Here is a 21,465-nt window from a genome sequence, read left to right as displayed (position 1 = left end):
TACATTGTATCCAGAATAGACTAAACAAGAAGATGTGATTCAATTCCTTTCTACACCTGAAAGAGTTGAACCAAACCCACTTAATAAGCAAGAAGTTGAGGAGAGATCCTCTAGCTCTGAATCTTCATAAGAGGGGGAAGAACCTCCAACTCATATTGTTAGAAGGTATAAAAGACATAGAAAACCACCTGAAAGGTATTCACCTGATGATTGGAGATGTTTTTTTTCTTTGAATACTAATGTGGATGAACCTAGATCTGCAGAAGAGGCATTAGGTATGAATGATGCAGAATCTTGGAAGAAGAAATGGTAGCTTTGAAAAAGAATAATACGTGGTATCTTGTATCATTTCTTAAATAACGAAAACATGGTGGTTGGAAATGGGTGTTCAACAAAAATATTGGTGTAGATGGAAGCACTGAGAAGTATAAGGCAAGCCTAGTTGCATTGGGCTACTCTCAGGTTGAGAGTGTTGATTATGGTGAGATATTTTCTCCTGTTGCAAAAATTATATCCATTAGATTTTTGTTTTCTATTGCTACTGCTTATGATTTAGAGGTTGACCACGTGGATATGTTAACTTCTTTCCTTCATGGTGATTTGGAGGAAGATATTTATACAACATAGCCAGAGCACTATGTGGTGAAAGGTAAAAGTAATTTGGTCTATAAATTGAAGAAATATTTGTATGGCCTCAAATAGAGTCCTAAAATGTGGTACCAAAAATTTGATACATATGTGTTGTGTTTGGGATTTGACTGTTCTAAATTAGATCATTGTGTTTATTATAAATCTGATGGTGATCATTTCCTATACATTGCATTATATGTTGATGATATGTTATTCATTAGTAAAGGGAAAAGTATGATTCCAGAACTAAAGTCTCATCTTGCTGCTAAATTTAAAATGAAAGATCTTGGTACAATGAAACAAATTATTGGGATGGAAATTAGAAGAGATAAAGTGAACATAAGGCTATGGATAGGCTAGAGTAAGTATGTGAATTAAGTTTTATGGAAGTTCAACATGCAATATTGTAGACCATTATGTGATCCCTTTATTGTTGGAGCAAAACTATCTGTTTTGGACTATCCTACATCTCCATCAGAGATGGAAGACATGAGCATATTACCTTACCAGAGTGCAATTGGTAGTTTGATTTATGCTATGGTCTATATTAGACTAGACAATTCCCAAGTAGTGGGAGTTCTTTCCTTATATATGTCTAATCCTAGTAATGCTCATTGGGATGCAGTCAAAGGAGTCTTCAGATATTTAAAGGGTGCCTTAGAGTATTCTTTGTGTTATCATAGTAATTTGGTTAGACACGTGATTTCCATTGATATTGATGGTTATGTGGATCCAGATTGGGTAGGTGATATTGATAGCAGAAGATCCACCAGTGCTCATGTGTTTACTTTATTTGGTGGTGCAATTAGTTGGATGAGTAAGCAATAAGTTGTGGCTACTTTGTCCACTATGAAAGAAGAGTATATGGTAGCTACTCATGCTTGCAAAGAAGCCATTTAGCTTAAGGGACCATGTTCAAATATTGGAATAAAACAAGATGCAGTGACAATTTATTGTGACAGACAGAGTGTGATCTACCTAGCTAAGACCCCGATATTTCATGCCCAGACTAGACACAATGATGTTTAGTATCATTTTGTCGGAGTTATGGTTGAAGATCGAAAGGTGAAGTTGGTTAAGGTAGAAACTTTGATGAATGTTGTAGATTCTTTAACTAAGGTTGTGAGCATAGAGGAGTTCAGATGATGTCCAGAGTCTATGGGCCTCATGTCCCCTAGGAATTAATTTTTTATGTAGATATTCTCTTTTCTCTTGCTAGGTGTTCAACAAGTGGGAGACTGTTGGGGAAAAGGTGTCTCAACCTTGCATTTACATGAGGTTACTATTTATTGTAAGTTTTCATTTGAGCATGAAATGGTGTGAAATTCTCCCCAAAGCTTTGGATTAGCTAGATAAGCATGTCAATAAATTTTTGTCACAAGACCATAGCTAGTTTAGAAGATATTGAAGTTTTTCATTTTTGGAGGGTGTGTTGAAAGGTTTAAATTTAATTTTGAGGACTTTAAACCCTCTAAAATTTCCTAAAAATTGGGCATAATTAGTGTAGCAGGTTACGAGGTGATAAATCACTTCACGAGCTTTCCGACGCATCAAACGGTTCATCAACCAAACACCCAATTCACAAGTTATGGCCTTCAGAAGTTTGGACTCCTAAAATAGGAAATATAAAAAATACATTAGACACATAAATGAGTTGTAAAAGGGAAGAACACATGTTGATATGTATTTTGACATGTCATAGGACATCTAGAATGAAGATAATATTGGCTCTACTTTATTGGGTGGTTTTAGCCCATGGATTTATAAGATTGTTTGACGGTTTTTTGTACTCTATCTCCTATATATGAGGTGCATGAAATAGAGGTTTTATGTAAGAGTCTTATGGTTATTAATTTACCTCTAAATCTCTGATTAGTGGTACTCCTATGAAGAGCTTTCTCTGCAAGTATATTGTAATTTTTTATTGATTGCTAAATAATATATTGAGCTGCTTTTGGAGTGTGGGGTTTTCCTCCTGAAAGGGTTTTCCATGATATCATGTTTATTTTTGTTAAGTTTGTGTAACAGTTGTAATGAACTTTAAAAAAATTGCATTACCCTCCTCTCAAGGTTAGTGTAGGAATTTGATCCGCTACTTAACTTCCTTACAAGTGGTTTGTTATGGCCTTTGTTGACAATGTCTATTTTTAACTAGTTATAAGTGACCTATTTGGCATTTCTTTGTATAGCATCAACACCTTTGTTTTGTTGCTTTTATAATATAAAACATTATGGATTGCAAACCCATTGAATTTTTAGTCATGAAAGTTTTTATGGTCAATTTATTCATATATGTCATTTTTTAAAATAGTTAATTGTGCAATTTAGCTTCAAGGTTAATAGTATGCAATTTCTCTGTATGGATTTATTATGTTTTTAAACAATTAAAATTTCTCAAATCTAATGTGCTTAAATGAAGAAATTTGTTTATGATGGTCTATGTGGGATAGAGAAGAATTAATATTGTTGTAATTCATTAAACCCTTTACTATTAATTTTGGTTCTTTTCAATGCATCCTTGTTTATTTTTAGAGACCTAATATAAAATTTTAACCATTATATTTCCTTTTATACCACTCTCTAAATATTTAGTCATCATATCCTTATGTTCAAAATAAATAATATATGAATAGTGAGTCTAAGGATCTTTGTACCTTCTTTGATATTTAATTATAGAATATTACTCCTTACAATTTGCAACAAAATATTATATCCAGTATTAAAACCCTCATATTTTTTAGAAGCCTCCATATGTGTTCCATTGCCTAAGTATGAGTTTTATTCTTTGTGCCTAGGAAATCAATCATGTGATTACTACATTATTACCATTACCTTATATGAATTCTATCTAAAGTTACACCTCAAGAGGAAGGAAAATTATCTTATCCTCCATACTCAATTCAATAAATCATTATCACAAAATATACTTTTCGTTTTGTCTCTAGGTTTCAAAATGTCTCTCTTGTTTACCTCTAAAACCCTACAATTATCTTCGATAGTGGACTAGATCCACTATGGGCTGCTATAAGTTGCACAGATATTGTTGTAAAATTTCCTATTATGAATTCTTGTCCTTCTAATAATATGACTTCTACTCATAAGAATGGTATAGTGAAGGGCTCATTTACATCTATCTCTAACAAATGTATTAGTGGTAAGATCATTTGTCTTGTTCATGTTCCAATAAGTTTTTTTGTTACTAGGATGGACCTTAGAAGGTCCTATTTAGTCATTGCTACTTTAAGGGCTCCCTTTCATTCTCCTAACCTTTTTTGGTATGGAAAAGCCTAGCCCATTTTGTGTTCACATTCTTCCCTTATCATGGTTTCTTGGTAGGTTGTCATTAATAACAAAATTTATTATACATATCGAAATCTAATTTGTAGATTTAATTTATTAAGGGCTTATTTTTAAAACTTACATAAGTGGTTATGGAGTCTTGGAAGCCTCTCACAAAAGGTATAGTTGAGTTTTTTTTCTTGTGCTAGGGGTTTCTTTATTGTAAAATTTCAAAATTAAAAGGACATGGAGTTGTTGCTAGATGGTATGTCATGTATGTGAGGAGATTTTTTATCTCTATCAAATTGTGGTTTCCTTCAACAGTATTTGCAATCTCTTAATGTTACACCAATTTGGGTGAGATTACCTAGTCTCCCTCTCAAATTCTACCAAGTATCCTACTTAGAGGATATTGGCAATGTCATTGGTCATTTTCCTTAGGGTGGATTCAACCACATATAACATTAGCCACTCTACAATTATTGTATTTTGGTGGACATCAATATTTTCAAGGATATTCATGGCTTTATTTTATAGTTGAGGATATCCAGTGTATTTATTTATTTTATTATAAGATCCTTTTATTCTATTGCAAAAAATTTTGCTACCAAATATCATGCCTCTAAGTGTCCATGAGAATGGGCTTACTACATGGTGGTAGAATGTCCTCAAGATTAATTTGACTATAGATATTCTTCTTTGTCTCTAAGTATCTAGTTTATGGGCCTCCTTGTCCTACCTCTAGTTAATGGATCATGATGTAATATTAGAGGCTCCAACTAAATTGGCTCCCCATAGGGTTAGTGTAGTTCATGAAATTTTGACATTCTCAATTAGGATTTCTCCTAAATCAATATAGGAATCTCTTTTACATATTCCCATTTTCTAATCAATGTGTTTTGGAAATATTACCTCTCCTACTTAGGTTTTCTTCAATTGATAATATTACCAAAAGGATATTAGAGAGAAAAGTCATTCATAGTTTAGAGGGTAGAATACCAAGACTGTTTTCTTGTATCATAATTACATAGAATTATAACTGATAAATCAAACTTAATCTCCATACACTCTATCCATGACTTCCAAATGATAGTATCATATTACAGTCCAATACCAAGAGCAAGAGTTGAGTATATAATATCTATAGAAAAATACAGTCCCAATCTAAGAGTTGAAGATACTAGTGTTGTAGAAAAATGGTCAAACCTGAAGATACTAGCATAGTGTTTCTAGAAACAAGAGATGAAATGCAACCCCTATATGTTGCAGTATGCAAAATGGTTATTAAGAGCCATGAAATTGTCAAAATTTGGAAGTAAACTAACATTGTATTAACTATAAAACTAACATCAAAATGTGAGGATCTCAGTCATAATCTTAAGAAAAACATTCACTAAAAGAATCCATATCATTCCACCCTATAGGTGGCTCTATGGTGTATATATCCTTGTTTGACCTCACAAATTATCACAAGAGATCATCATCATCAGGTACAAATATTATTTTCACATATGTGAAGCCCATGGATCAACTTTGTCAACTGCTACTAATGGCTAAGCAATTCAATCTCAATCGGGTTACCCAAGTCATTGGAAAAAGTGTTTTTGTATTTCTTGTTATATTGTTTCTGCAACTCAAGGTAAGACTTTAAGAATTCTTCATTGCCCTTTCTTGCGATAGGCCAACAATCGCATATTTTATCTTAGACATATTAACAACTATGTGTCCAAGGTCCCTCGGCTTATCAAATCCTTTTCTATACATTTCAAGAGTAATAGCAACATACATAGAAACAATGCTTAATATGATTCTTTTATAACACTCAATAAGTTTCCTCATCCGGCCTTAATACTATTCATCATTCCTAGACTTCCATAAAACCCAAAGAATCTCTATAGATTATACAAGCCAGAAGAGATTATAAGATTTACCAAGATTTTTGATTTAGTCAACTAAAGTTTTAAAAAAACATCGACTTTTATTAAAATACAAAGCATTTAGACTAGAAAGAAAGATGGACCAAACCTATTTTCCAAGAAGCAATTGAAAAAGATATGTTTAGTAATTTCAAAGACTCTACACAGTGGGTAGAGATTAATATCAAACCTATACAAGGGAATTTTTTTTAACAACAAAATACATTTGAAACATGAATTTTTGGGCTCTAAGGCATTAGCTTACAAATGAACAAAAGCTTTAGACCACTAGGAAGGACTTAGCTTTACATCCCAACATTCATTGAGGTGTTTGGTCACCTCATTAGTTTCCACCATAGAGTTGTAAATCAGCTTTGAAGTATTTTTACATAGCAAAGTACCATCACACCATCTAGCACTTTTAATGATCTCAAAATAATGAGGATATTTAATAGGAAAAGGCAACATTTCACAAACTTCACCGATAACTGAGTATGTCCTACAATGGGACTATCGAAGCCCATACTAGCTACTTAGATCAGACTAAGATCTCAATTGTAGATTGTCAATAATATGTACAAGGTTTTAATTCCTTTACTATGCAAAAAATTTGAGGATCAACCCTCCAATGAGGTAAGGGGTTTATCTTTGTGGTAAATATTTCACTATATAGATCTATTGCCAAAAAAAATTGTTATCCTCATGTAGAAGTCACAACCCATAACTTTCTCTCCAACCCATTACCAAGACTTCCAAATTATTTTGAATATACTAGATATAGGGGGGACAATAGATAATTTACTAAAAAGGGATTCAAAGATATTCAAACCTTTCCAACCTTTAGCACATCTAGGTGAAGTCATTTGAATATTATTCCTCGCTAGAAAATTACATGGCTCATTACCATCTAGGGCTTTTATAATCCATTCGACTACAAAGGAAATACTATGCATCTTCAAGTCTTTGAGCCTAGACCTCCTTGTACCTTGCTTAAACAACATCAGTCCCACTTCATTGAGTATCTTTTCTTATTGCCTTTTCCATCAGACCATAGAAATGATTTGATCTTCTTTTAAATTTTATTCACTTGGTAGCTACAGAATAGCCAAACTGAAGAGTAATACAAGCTATAAGAGGAAAGAACTTTTTGGCAGAACTGCACTCTCGCCGCTAAAGAGGGATAATGTTTTTTCTATGTAGAATTTTTGCATCAACTTTATCTTTGATCTAGTTCCACATGTTTTTTAGACAGATGCTAATAGAAAATATAATCCCCATATATATTACTTGCTTATTAGGGTCGCCCCATTAAAGACTGAATTTACCAAATCAATCAAGAGGTTTGTCCTTCCATCCTCACACCATTGATATTGTTCATAGAAATTTTTGAACCTGAATCTTTTAAAAAATTCTCGAGTCCATTCATCAATTTATCAAAATTTGTTTTATTCAAAGATGCAAATATTGTCATGTTATCTTCAAATTGTACATGTATTAAACTCTCTTGATTTGGAAGGGTAATTCCTTGCAAAAAATACCCTAGACTAGAATTTCTCAAGAGGTAATGTATGGCATTGGAAGCTATGAAAAAGAATGCATGGGCCAAGGGGCACCTCTATGTGATAGATCTATAAAGAATGAAAGTCTTTCATAGCACCATTCACATCTACTTCTGCCACAACATCATGGAATATTGTCTTAACCATTTGGAAAAAAATTAGGTAGAAAACCAAAGGCCTCTAATACATGATCACAAAAAGGCACTCCACTTTGTCATAGGCCTTTGCAAAGTATAGAAGCAACATACCCACATCTTGATCAAATACTTTAGCCCACTTCATTTCTTCCCAACATGTGAACAAGTTCTCAAGAATGTACCTCCCACTAACGAAACTAGTTTAAGTCCTACTAATGAATGTGGGGAGGATATTAATTAACCTCGATTTGAGAACCTTAGGAAGAATCTTATATGAAACATTCAAAAATGTGATAAGGTATTGGTTCTTTATGATGAATTATCACCATCTTGTGGTAATAATCTTATTATACCCCTCTTGATATTGCTACCAAGATAACCTGCATCAATGGCCTTTGTGTATACCTATAGTAGGCCCTCACTAATCCATTGGTAATTTTTCTTGTATAATTTTGCAAGGAGACCATTTTCCCCAAGAGTCTGCTCATTCTTAAGTGACAAGATGGGTTGTATAATTTCATCCTTTGAGATGTTTCTATTGTGTTGCTCTTCTACATCACTAGCAACCTACTTAGGTATCACTCTTTTGTAACATTCCCTAGCATCTATGCATTCATATCCATTTTCTTAAAATGAGAAAAGTTATTTATAAAAGAGAAAGAACTAATTAACAGTTTCCTCTGGCTTGTTCAACATCTTACCATATTCCAAATTTCAACAATATTTTCCTTGATATTTCTCTCTTTGATATAATTGATGAAAAATCTAGATCTTTTGTTCCCATGATAAATCCAATTAATCCTTGATATGCTTCTCACTCCTTGAATTTTCTTAGTTTGTATTACTCTAAGAGTACATTTGGTGGAGCCCATGTCATCAACGAACACCTCATTAAAGGGTTCACACTGCAAGTATTGCTCAAGATAGTGAATTTTACTCTACAAGGTCAATTTTGCTTCCTCCCATCTAATGCCCTTTTCTTCCATGTAGTTTGAAACAAATTATACTAGCTACGAACATTTATGTTGCATCTCTCAATAGAAGAACATCCTTTTAAGAGAAATATATTAATCTCTCTTAGGGTAAAGATGGCATCATTCTAGTTATCTATATTCAGTAGTGAAGTGTTTAACATGAAGAGGTTGCTCCTCTTTATGCCAAAAGGCATACTATTTACGTAGAATCTTCACATCAACAAGATGGTAATTAGATAGAGGGCTAGGATGTACCTTCACTCTATAATATTTATCCATTAAGTCAAAGGAGAATAGTTCTCTAATTGTATAAAACCTATCAAGCCTACAATACATTCTCTTAGGACCCTTTTGGAAGTTGCATCATGTATAACAAATTACCTTTCTTTTATTAAGTCCTTCCAAAAGATCAAAGGGATTTATCTTGATCTTCATTTGGTACTAGAAAAAAATTTCATTTCCCTTCCAACTCATGTCTAGACCACCAAACTTATCCTCACTACATTATATCATGTTGACATCCCCACCAAGAATCTAGGAGACATTGGGAAAGTTTCTCAGCTAATTTTACAATTTAATCATTTCTCTATAGGGATTAAGTGCATAAATTGAGCAAATTCCAAACCTTTAACGCTTATTTTCTATGATAATCCAATATCCATGTTAAAATGAGAAGAACCAAACTCTCTAATCGAGTAATCCCATCAATTATTTACAAAATGGTAGTACCCCCTTTGAATTTTTCATGTTTGATATAGAAGTGTAGTGAATCCTTCAAGATAAGGTTAGAATTGGTGTCAAGATTGAAACATATCCCCTTTGCCTCATGAAGCATGCGGATATCAATATAATCAAACTATTTGCACATTTTTTTAATAAAAAATTTCCTATCAACAGATTCAAGGCCCATGATATTGTTAAGGATATAGCTTCATTCGGATTGAAGCAAGTAATATATAATGACATTGAAAGAAGGGTCTGTCCCCATAGGGTCATGACTCTATGTGGCATAAGCCACGTAGAAGTCGTGCCCCTACGTGGACATGACTCTATGTGGCATAAGCCACGTAGAAGTCATGCCCCTACGTGGACATGACTCTTCATTCTTTTATTTATAGGCATGGACACTTGTTGTGAACTGAAACCAATAACTATGGAAATTTCATGAACCAGCAAGTTGTCGATATTATCATAGAAGATTAATAGTTAGAGTTATATATATATATATATATATATATATATATATATATATATATATATATATATATATATATATATATATATATATATATATATATATATCGGAGGTAAAACATATTCATTGCAATGATCTTATTAAAGTCTATCCTCACTGCATATTACCAGACTATTGTATTATCTATCTCTAATCTAAATTCCTTAACATGGTATTAGAGCCACGTTGGTAGAGAAATAATAAAATAGTGACACCTCTTTTCTAAAAAAAAATCAGACTTGCACTCAGAATCAAAAGAAAATCAATCATGGTGAACAGTGTTAGAGTGGAGGATAGACTCGAAGGCACATCCAACTTCGCCTCATGGAGAATTTGAATAATAGAAATTCTTCAAGAACTTGAACTAGATGCATACATAGAAGAAGATACTAAGATGCCCGAAGACAAGCCAGAGAAAACAACCTGGAAAAGACACAACAACAAGGCTAAGAAAATCATAATTGATGATGTTAAAGATCACATTCTCCCAACCACCTCAAAACTAACTAAACCTTATGATGTGTTCAAGACCATTCAAAACTCATTTGAAATAAATAATGCAAGAAGATTGCTCACTTAAAAAAAACCATTAATGCATATCTAAATGAACAAAGGAGAAACAATCACATCCTATTTCATGAGGATTTCAGAATTAAAAGACTAGTTGTCAACTATGTTGGCAAATGCACACTCCAGTGAGAAATTGTAGGTGATTGAAGGTATTGTCATTGATGGCAACCTTACAATCCTATGGCACCGACAAGCACCAGCACCCCAGTTGACAAGATTTTATTTTGTATTTAATTATAAAATGTTTTTTGTAAAGCCGACAAGGCGACTTGTAAAAGGACTCATATAAGTATGAGATCTTGTAGATCATTTAATATAGTAATGGATGTATGGAATGTAATAGGTAGATGTGAATATTAAGGCAGATTGTGGAATAAGGTTTATGGAAGTTGTATGAGCTTAAACCAGTATTGAACTTGGCATAGAAGATGCTAAACCGAAGCAGTACATGATATTGGATTTACATAATCCATTTTTGTAAGTCAATGAGACTTCCCTTTTGTATTTAAGCAGTGAGCTTTAGGCAGTTGGCCTTCTTGCATGTGCAGGCCCCTATTGTAAGTAATATTCACTTATTGGCCAGTGAGCGAATATTGTGGGTCACAAATCCCACCAAGGTTTTTCCCACACCGGGTTTCCTCATTAAAAATATTGTGTTATGGTGTGCTTTCTATGTTGTGGTTATTAATATTATTTACTGCATTATTTTTGGTTTACCGGTACACTGTTTTGGCATGCAATTCATTTAATAAGTTAAGAAATCCATTAATCAGTTATATACTGATTCACCCCGCCCCCCCTCTCAATATCTTTGGGAATCCTAATAATTGGTATCAGAGCTCGGTCTATTTTCAAAAGCCTAACAGCTTGAGGAAGATTCTTACACTGATACAGATGGAAAACTTGAGAAAGCAATTGGAAACAACTCTTGCAAATTATGATGTGAAAAAGTTGAAGAATATGAAACTTGAAGATGATCTGAAGGCTGCACAGGAAATCATTCAAGGACTTCACGAAAATCTCACTATTGCTAGGAACAAAAGAAGAGAACTTCATGAGAAGATACAGAGTGATGATGATGAAAAATAAATTCTTAATGATCTTGTAAGCAAGATGAAGCAAGAAAACATGACCTTGAGGAATGAGATGCAAGATATGACTATGAGGTTTTGTAAAGACACTGGAGACCAAAAGAAGAATGAAGATGACTTGACTAGGAGAATCAATGATGCTGGAAATGAAAATCTAAGGTTCAGTCATGAAAATGATATGTTGAAGACAGATATAATTCACTTGGAGCATGATAAAACTAAACTCATGAGATAGAAAGATTTCTTAGAAAATGAGTTGGCTACTGCAAATCAACACAAGGATAAATTCAAGAAAATTTCAGAGGAACTTGATGACATGTTGAAAAATCAGAAACCTAATGGAGATACTAATGGTCTCGTCTTTGAAGTTGGTGAAAGCTTCAGTACTGCAAACAATCATGATCATAGTAAACCGATAAGACAACCTAATGCCTACAAATTCAATGGAAAATGATTTAACTGTAAAAGGTATGTTCATAGAGAAAATCAGTGTAGATCTAGAAATTATCAAAATACCAATGCACCCACCAGCCAATGTTCTAAATGCAACAAAGTTGGTCATAATTCAGAAAATTGTAGAATGAATGTAAGATGTTATGTTTGTGGAAGATTTGGACACTTATCTAATCAATGTAGAACACATATCGGCATAGGATATGGAAAAGCTATTTAGAAAAACAATGTGACTTGTTATGCTTGTAACAAAATTGGACATATTGCAAAAGTTTGTAGAAGTAAGGCACCACCGGCAAATAACAAAGGACCCAGTTTGAAAGGTAAAGAGAAGGTTGAAGAGGTAAAAAAAGAATTCTTAAGACAATGGATTAGAAAGTCAGATCAGAATGTTAATGAAGCTATTCCTTCACTGGTAGAACAGAGTATCACTCCACCAGCAAAAGATTCTTCATCTAACTGAAAAGAACATTTTTGGGGGTATGGCAACAAATTGAAAAACATGCTAATTTACCCTCGGTTGATGGTGATAAGTTGAAATACTTCTTTATCGGTAGATGTGTTAAGTTTCACTTAATCGACAAGGATTTAATGTGGTAGTTGAAGGAAATGACATTATAAAGCAAGTGTTTTGGCTCTTTTTCATTCATCAAGCATTCAAATTTCCTTAAAGCACAAAAATCCTAAGCAAAGGCATCCATAGCGAGAAGTGAAGTAAATCATTCAAGCATTCAAACCTAAAGGCATATTAAGGTATTTATACAATGGCTTCCTCCTCTGCACTTGAATTCATTGCAAACCCTACTATAATTGAAGTGATTAAACGCCCTAGGCCCGTATTTAAAATTATTCCCGAAATTGCGAAGAAAGATGATACCCTAGGAGCATTTTCACAAATACCCAAAGGAGTTGCTTATGTTGAGGATCCTAGAATTTACATACATTGTCATATTGAAGAACTAGGAGTTGAAGAGATTATGAACATGTATAGAACTGTAATATGTGATGAAAGTGGAAATGTGAAACCGGAACATAAGATAGTTGAAACCCTAGGTTTTGTGGAGATTCTTAGTATCCCTAATTTTCCAAAGGATGTTATAAGGATTGTGTTAAGCAGAGTACATGGGGAGTTCTTTTGGTTGGATTCCATTCACAAGATAACAAAAGAAGCAATTAGGGCAGTGACAAGCTTACCTTCCACGGTAGCAGGCCTGACAAAACTAAAAAGGTTCCAAATGACAATGTAATGACCCTAACCGACACAACCTTTGATAAGAGATCCTTGAGAGTCAATGATGTAAATGATATCAATGTAAAATTCATTAGCATGATTCTTGGATACAAAGTTACACATGCCAACAGATTAATCTTTGTTTCTAGCTTATGTATCAAAAGTGCTTATGACATGGTAAACAACAATACAAAGATTGACATATGTGATTGGTTAAAAGATGAGCTAATAGACAATTTGAAGAAAATCAAAGGGGACAAGAAAGGGACATTCAGATTTGGCAACTTACTTGTATGCGTATTACTATATATCACCAAGGAAATTCTTGGTATTGGTAGAAAGGATTTTGGATTTGACATAGCGGTAGGAAAACAACTTCTGGATATTTCAAACAACATGGGAGATGATAGGGAGAAGAACATAAATGAACATTTTCAAGCACTAAAGGCTAGGATGAAAACCAGATAAGGTTATCTCAAGCTATAGTTGATAAGTATCAAAAGGAAATATGCTTTGTTATAAAGAAAGATGAAATCTAGATGGAGGCAGTGGTTCCCAGGATAGTTTGGGTTACAGAAATGGGATATGAAGCTGATGAGAACATAATAGAAACTTATGCAAAAGAACTTCTAGAAGCCCCTAAAGAACCAACAGAGGAAGTATTTGGAAACATGGAAACAATTGAAAGCAAAGTTCAATCACAGAAAAGAATAAAGAAAACTGAACAAACAGTTAGAAAAGGAACAAGGCAAGAAAAAGGAATCAAGGAAGACATATTGAACAAAAGTGGTATTAAGGAGAGCGACTTAGAAGGATTACAACTGGAAACACATCTTTCACCGGTTGGTACCTCCTCTGATAGTGAAATACCAGTAGAGTTTAAAAGGGTAGTAAGAAAAAGAAAACCTTCACCAGTACCCACTCCTACACCTAAGAGAACAAGACAGAAATAACATGCAGTTAGGCCTCCGGCAAAGAAGATAACTCCAAGAAAGAAGAAAGTAAAACAAGTTGTTCCTCCACTTGATAATCTTCTACATGAAATAACTAAAGATGGTAGCTTATCGAACATTAGAAAGTTGTATAACACATTTTCAAATGAAGAAAAAGAAAGCATAGAAAATAGTGTTATCCTACACTTGGATATCTACAAGAAATTTTTTATTAAGGTTGTAGATGATTTACCCAATGACTTGTATAGAAGGTTAGAAGCAAGAAGAGTAGAAATTGTTGAACTAGATGAAAAGATGAAGATAGAAAAACTACTTGTAGTTCACCCAGTGAATTCAACACAAGAGATTGATGAATTAATAAGTGAAGCAAACTGGATAGTATTTTCAACTAGTCACCAACATGTAGCATTAATGGTTGGTAGAGTTAACGAGATATCAGAAGAAATAGCAGACAAGTGGGATATATTCTTTGTTGAAAAAGAAAAACAAGAAGAGCTTAAATAACCAAAGACTTTTAAATTCTATCAAAAAGAAAAGGATAAAGGTAAAGGTAAGGTAGGTGGACCTCCGAGCATAAAGATAACAGATGACTAGCCCCCACCTCCTTCTGATACTCCACCGGCACAAACTATTGATACAACACTGGTAACAGATAATGTTGAGAGTATGGAGATAACACATGAGGACACAAATCCTGATTCAGAGGTGTTGTTTACAATGAATATTGACACACAGGAAGTCAATATTGTGGTTAATAAGGAAACAACTAAGAAGAGAGATGTGGCAACTGAGCCACCGGTAGAAGACATTACAATTGAGACAAATGTTGAGGACACAGTTGGCAATATTGAAATTGGGGTTGAGCAACAAACTAAACAATCAACTAACCCCCTGGATACAAGAAAGGCTGATACCATTGGTGTACATACTGATGTATCTACTGAGCAACCGACAAATGATTGTACTGAATAATCTATTGAGATACCAGTTGTAGACAATTTAGAGGTAAACACAGATAAACAGGTAGAAATCACAGAGTCTCAATCAGAGAAACCGGTAGTGGAAAGTTCTGAGAAATAGACTGAGGCACACACTGAGAAATCAGAAGAGAAGAAGGATGAGGAAAAGGTTAATACAGATACTGTGCCACCGATAACAACTGAGAAACCCAAACCCTTGCTAGTAGAAATGTAGACTCAAACTGACCTACCAGAGGTCAACATAAGCAAAGAGGTTCCTCACACCGGTGGATTATAGATTGTTAAGGCAGTTGGTCAATCATCTGGTTCTTCACTGACAAAATTCCAGCCAATCAATGTAACAGAGGTATTTCTTGATTCAATTAAGAAAATAACTGATTGCAATGCACTTGCATATAAGGCAATTGATGACACCATACCAATTTTGAAGATGATTGCACCCAAGTGTAACATAGAAAACAAAGATTCTTTAAGTCAATTAGACACATTGTCTAAGTACATAACCGGCAACCTACTAACAATTGATTAGATCAATGAGGAGACTTTCAGAGAGAAAATAAATAAAGAGAAGGAAAAATTCTTTGAGGAGACAGTAAAGAAGAGTAAGGAACATATTGATACATTATTACCAGCACTAGGAAAGACAATTTTTTACTTCAAGAAATTGTACAGAGATACATGTAAGACAAACATTTTGACAGAGGATATAGATATAGAGATTAGAAAAGCACAGAAGGAAATCAATAATATTGTTGATAATTTAATAGGTTCATCAGACTCCATATCAGTAGTTGAACGGGAAATTACCGGCTATGAAGAGGAAATTGAAAAACTTCAAAAAGATAAGGAGAGATTAAAGTTTAAGGCAAAAGAACTGAAATGCGGACTAGGTCCTAAACTAGATATCCTCATCTCTTTGAGAAAAGAGATTTTGAGGCTCTTGTTCTAGGACTTAAGAAACTGGAAGAGAAAATGCACATACTCACCAGTACAATCTAAAGGACAAAAGCAGCACTAAAGGATAGTGAGAGGTTCTATAACAGCCTAAATCTTGCATTAGCAGATCTGTATCAAATTGTAACCAACCGGTTACAGGGATCTAGACAGGAACTACACTCAAGTGACATTGAATGACATCCTTTGTCATTGATGCCAAAAGGGGAGTAGTAGAGGATGAGAAAAATGATTGACAGAAGAGATCATCTGCTCAGGGGGAGCACATAGTTTTGGAGCACACAATTTTGATAAGATTTTTGGATAACACTTTTTTGATACAATTTTGGATTTTTCTCATGAGTGTTGTCATCAATGCCAAAGGGGGAGATTATTTTAAAATGCACACTCCAATGAGAAATTGTAGTTGATTGAAGGTATTTTCACTGATGGCACTGGCAAGCACTGGCACCGACAAAGATGCTTACCAACACCCTAGCCGACAACATTTTATTTTGTATTTAATTGTAAAATCTTTTTGTAAATTTGACAAGGTGAATTGTAAAAGGACTCATATAAGTATGAGATCTTGTAGATCATTTAAGATAGTAATGGATGTATGGAATGTAATAGGCAGATGTGAATATTAAGGTAGATTGTGGAATAAGGTTTATGGAAGTTGTATGAGCTTGAACTAGTACTGAACCTGGCATAGAAGATACTAAACCAAAGAAGTACATGATATTGGATTTACATAATCCATTTTCATAAGTTAGTGAGACTTCCCTTTTGTATTTAAGCATTGAGCTTTAGGCAATTGGCCTTCATGCATGTGCAGGCCCCTATTGTAAGTAATATTCACTTATTGGCCAGTGAGCGAATATTGTGGGTCACAAATCTCACTGAGATTTTTCCCACACCGGGTTTCCTCATTAAAAATATTGTGTTATGGTGTGCTTTCTATGTTGTGCTTATTAATCTTATTTACTGCATTATTTTTGGTTTACCGGTACACTGTTTTGTCATGCAATTCATTTAATAAGTTAAGAAAATCCATTAACCGGTTAGATACTGATCCACCCCCCCCTCTCAGTATCTTTGGGAATCCTAACAAACTATTGGGAATAATATTGATGATATGGAGCTATCTCTAATAGCACATAAGGGGTTACCATCCAGTTGGGAATCTTTTATTCAAGGCATTAGTGCTCGTCTGACACTACCAAAATTTGATCAACTCAAGAATGATTGAATCTTGACTAATCACAAGAGGATTGGGTCCAAACAAAGGGAAGAAAAGGAAGTTAAAATGGAAGAGATGAAATAATCACAAAAGAAAAGACTTCTCCAAGATTCAATTCTACAAGTGTGATAAATTTGGACACACTCATAGGTTCTGCCCAGAAAGAAAGAAAGCTCAAGCAACCATAGCTAAAGTCAAGGAAGTAGAGAATCCTCTATTTTTCTTAGCCTTATCAAGTGAACTAAACTCAAACAAACATATGTGGATAATTGATAGTGGAGCATCTTGACACATAACCGGTTTTAGAGATCAATTCGAAACCTTTGAAGGCCACTCAACCGAAGAAGTTACAATAGGAGACAATTCTACCTATCCAGTGAAAGGAATTGGGACCTGCTCAATTCAATTAAGAATAGGAGTTACATTACAATTTAAGATGTTCTCTTTGTACCAAGTATCAAAAGGAATTTGGTCTCTATTTCAGGACTAGCTGATCGAGGATATCATGTCACCTTCCATCAAGATAAAGTTCTACTCTGGCCTAAAAACTCTAACATAAAGAATGTTATTCCTATAGGATCTAGAGATGGTAGTTTATACAAATTATGTAATTCACAAAAACAAGCACTAAATCATGAAGTATCAAACTCTAATGAAATTTGGCATAGAAGATTAGGACATCTTCGATTTAGTGCCCTACCTTCTATAGGAAAAATTACCACAGGATTACCCAATCGTAAATTTGATCATGTTGGAACTTGTAAAGGATGTGCTCTAGGGAAGAACTCAAAAGGGTCCTTTCCCTCAAGTGAACACAAAGCATAATTTGTACTAGAACTTGTCCAAATTGATTTGTGTGGTCCAATGTCATTACCATCACTAGGGGGATTCCTGTATTATGCGATATCTGTTGATGATTACTCTAGGAAAACTTGGATCTATTTTATAAAACTCAAAGAATCAAATGAAGTGTTATTGAAATTTAAAGAATTTAAGGCCCTAGTGGAAAATCAAATTGGGAAGAAAATAAAGACTCTAAAATCATAGCAACAGAAAAAAAAGTCAATGAGATGGGAGATATCAAGGAAATGGAAAATAAAATGAACAACTTGGGTAGCAAAATCGACAGACTAGAACTCAATGTTAAGAAGATTGCAGATCAAAATTTTCAGATCCTTAAAGCTTCGGTGGATAACATGAACATCATGATCAACAGGTTTGAGAACAATGCAGAGAAGGATGGTGATAAAGAGCAGTTAGACAAGAAGGGTCACGAAAAGAGGACCAGAGCTAACACAAAGATCAAGGGAGACATCAAATCTCATGAGCTAGAGGAATTAAAGACCTCAACAAACAACATGAAACAAATGGTTGTTCATGCTGAGGAAATCATGAAAAGTATTTAGGTCTCTGACTCTGTTTCTATAGGGGTCCTTGGTTCTGTCTTTTTGTTGTCGCTATGCTTTCCTTTCGCTGTCTGTTTCTGGTTATTTTATGTTTTGTTATGTAAGTTGATCCCTTTTCGGTGGGATCTTTCTATTTTTTGAAGTGATTAGGCACTTTTCTCTCTCATAATTCTGATCTCCTAGCTTGTACAAGGCTCAGGTACCTTTCAAATACCTGCTTTTACTTAATCCAGACTCTAAGATCAAATAATGGGGGTGAATATATCTCTGAAAATTTTAAAGAATTCTACATTTCTGTTGGGATTAAGAGGGAGTGTACTATACCTTATAATCCTCAACAAAATGGAGTTGCAAAAAGAAAAAACATAACCATCATCGAAGCTACTAAAGCCATGATGCATGATCAAAATATACATCTCATTTTGAGTCGAAGCCTCAAATGCGGTTGTGTACATTCAAAACAGATGCCCTCATTCAATCTTAGAGAATATAACACTTGAAGAAGCCTTTACAGGAAATAAACCAGACCTAATCCATCTAAGAATCTTTGGTTGCCATGTGTATATTCACATTCCTAAAGAAAAGAGAACCAAACTAGAACCCTCTAGGAAGAAAGGCATATTTGTTGGCTATGGTGAAACAAATAAAGGATACAGAGTCTATAATCTAGGATGAAGGTCCATTGAAATCAGTAGAGATGTCAAATTTAAAGAAGATGCTTCTTATAAACTATCTCTAAGTGCAAAAGATATTCTAACTGCAGAATCAGATGAAAATCCTACAATTGAAAATCAAAGGGAGAATAGAATAGAAAATCATGAACTTCAATCACCTAATTTTGAGAATGCTGAAAACCCTAACAACAAGAAAAGACCACTATGGGCAAGAAAGATGATTGAAGAAAATAATGTGGAACTTGATGAAATCTTCAAAGAGAATAAGAAAACAAGAAGTCAATCATGCTATGTTTTCCTCGTGACTAAACTTACAAAATCTAAACCATCAAATGTTGAAGAGGCTTTAACATGTCAAGCTTGGAAAGATGTAATGATTGAGGAATACCAATCTATCTTAAAAAATGATGTCTGGGACATTGTACCTAGACCGAAAGACAAATCAGTTGTCTCATCAAAGTGGTTATTCAAAATCAAATATGCACCAGATGGTAGTATTGAAAAACACAAAGCCAGATTTGTTACCAAGGGGTTCTCTCAAAAGGCTGGAATTGATTACAAAGAGACATTTGCTCCAATTGCTCAATATACTTATGTAAGAACCATCATTGCCATTGCATCTTCCAAAGGGTGGAAGATACACCAAATGGACGTGAAGACCACATTTTTGAATGGTGTTATTGAGGAAGAAGTATATATAGAACAACCTGAAGGCTTTGCTACACATGATAGAAATATCTATATGTGTAGACTAAAAAAAGCTCTCTATGACCTTAAGCAAGCTCTCGAGGCATGGTATGGAAGGATAGATAGTTATCTCTCCAAACTAGGATATTCCAAAAATGAAGCAGACTCTAACATATACTTCAAAATATCAGACGGTGACATGTTAATACTTGTTCTCTATGTTGATGACTTGTTGATAATAGGAGAAGATCACCTCATTGCAAAATGCAAACAAGATCTTGTGGTTGAATTTGATATGAAGGATCTAGGCCTACTGCACTATTTTTTGGGCCTAGAAGTATGGCAAAAAGAGAATTATATTTTCCCAAATCAAGGAAAATACACCACTGATATCCTAACCAGATTTGGTATGATAGATTGTAAGCCTCTATCCATTCCAATGGAAACAAATCTTCATAAGCTCAAAAGTGAAGCAGTAGATTCAGAACCTATAGATCCTACCTACTATAGACAAATTATTGGATCTCTTATGTACCTGGTAAACACTCACTCTGATATTTGTTACGCTACCAATGTGTTAAGTCATTTCATGTGTGAACCTAAGAAGATTCACCTAATGGCTGCTAAGCATATTCTGAGATACTTGTGTGGCACTATTGAACTTGGCTTGAACTACAAAAATGTTGAGATACAACTCCAAGGGTATTTTGATTCTGACTGGGCAGGAAGTTCCATTGATTGGAAAAGTACAATGGGGTGTTGCTTTAGTCTTGGATCAGCTATGATATCCTAGTTTAGCAGAAAATAGTCAGCAGTTGCTTAGAGTTCCACTGAAACCAAATATATGGCTGCCTCCATGGGAGCACGTGAGGCGGTATGGTTAAGGAAATTACTAGTTGGACTATTTGGGAAGCCCCTAAACCCCACTGTGATTCACTGTGATAATCAAAGTTGCATCAAACTTTCGGTAAATCCTGTTTTTCATAATCGATCCAAGCATATGGAAATCCCATACCATTACATAAAAGATATGGTAGACAAAGATTTCATCAAATTGACCTACATCAGCGTTGAAGAGCAAAGTGCCGACATATTCACCAAACCTCTTGCAAAGTTGAAAGTGGAGTACTTTAGAGGTAAACTTGCTATGACTAAATTATAATGGAAATTTCTGATATTAATCTTAATCATATGTAATTGATATATTCATGAATATCTTGAATGCAATATTGCATGTATGTGTTATGTCATGGAAGGTGACTATATTTCATGTGATGTAAGTGTAAGATCGCTATTGTAAGGTGACGACTTTCACAATAGCCTGATCTATTAGCAAGATTGACTACATTAAGTTGATGTCCCGGGATGCACCAAAAATCTTGATACTAAATTTTCTATGATGAGTTATTGAATTGTTATCATTAAATGATTGTTCTGAGATATGTCAGAAATTATGATAATAATCATATCATGATTGACTACATTAATTTGTTGTCCTGGAATGTGTCGGATATC

The sequence above is a fragment of the Cryptomeria japonica genome, chromosome 1 (assembly GCF_030272615.1).
Source record: "Cryptomeria japonica chromosome 1, Sugi_1.0, whole genome shotgun sequence".
NCBI classification, from domain to species: domain Eukaryota; kingdom Viridiplantae; phylum Streptophyta; class Pinopsida; order Cupressales; family Cupressaceae; genus Cryptomeria; species Cryptomeria japonica.
The sequence above is the reverse complement of the archived record's forward strand: the minus strand, read 5'-3'. Positions refer to the sequence as shown.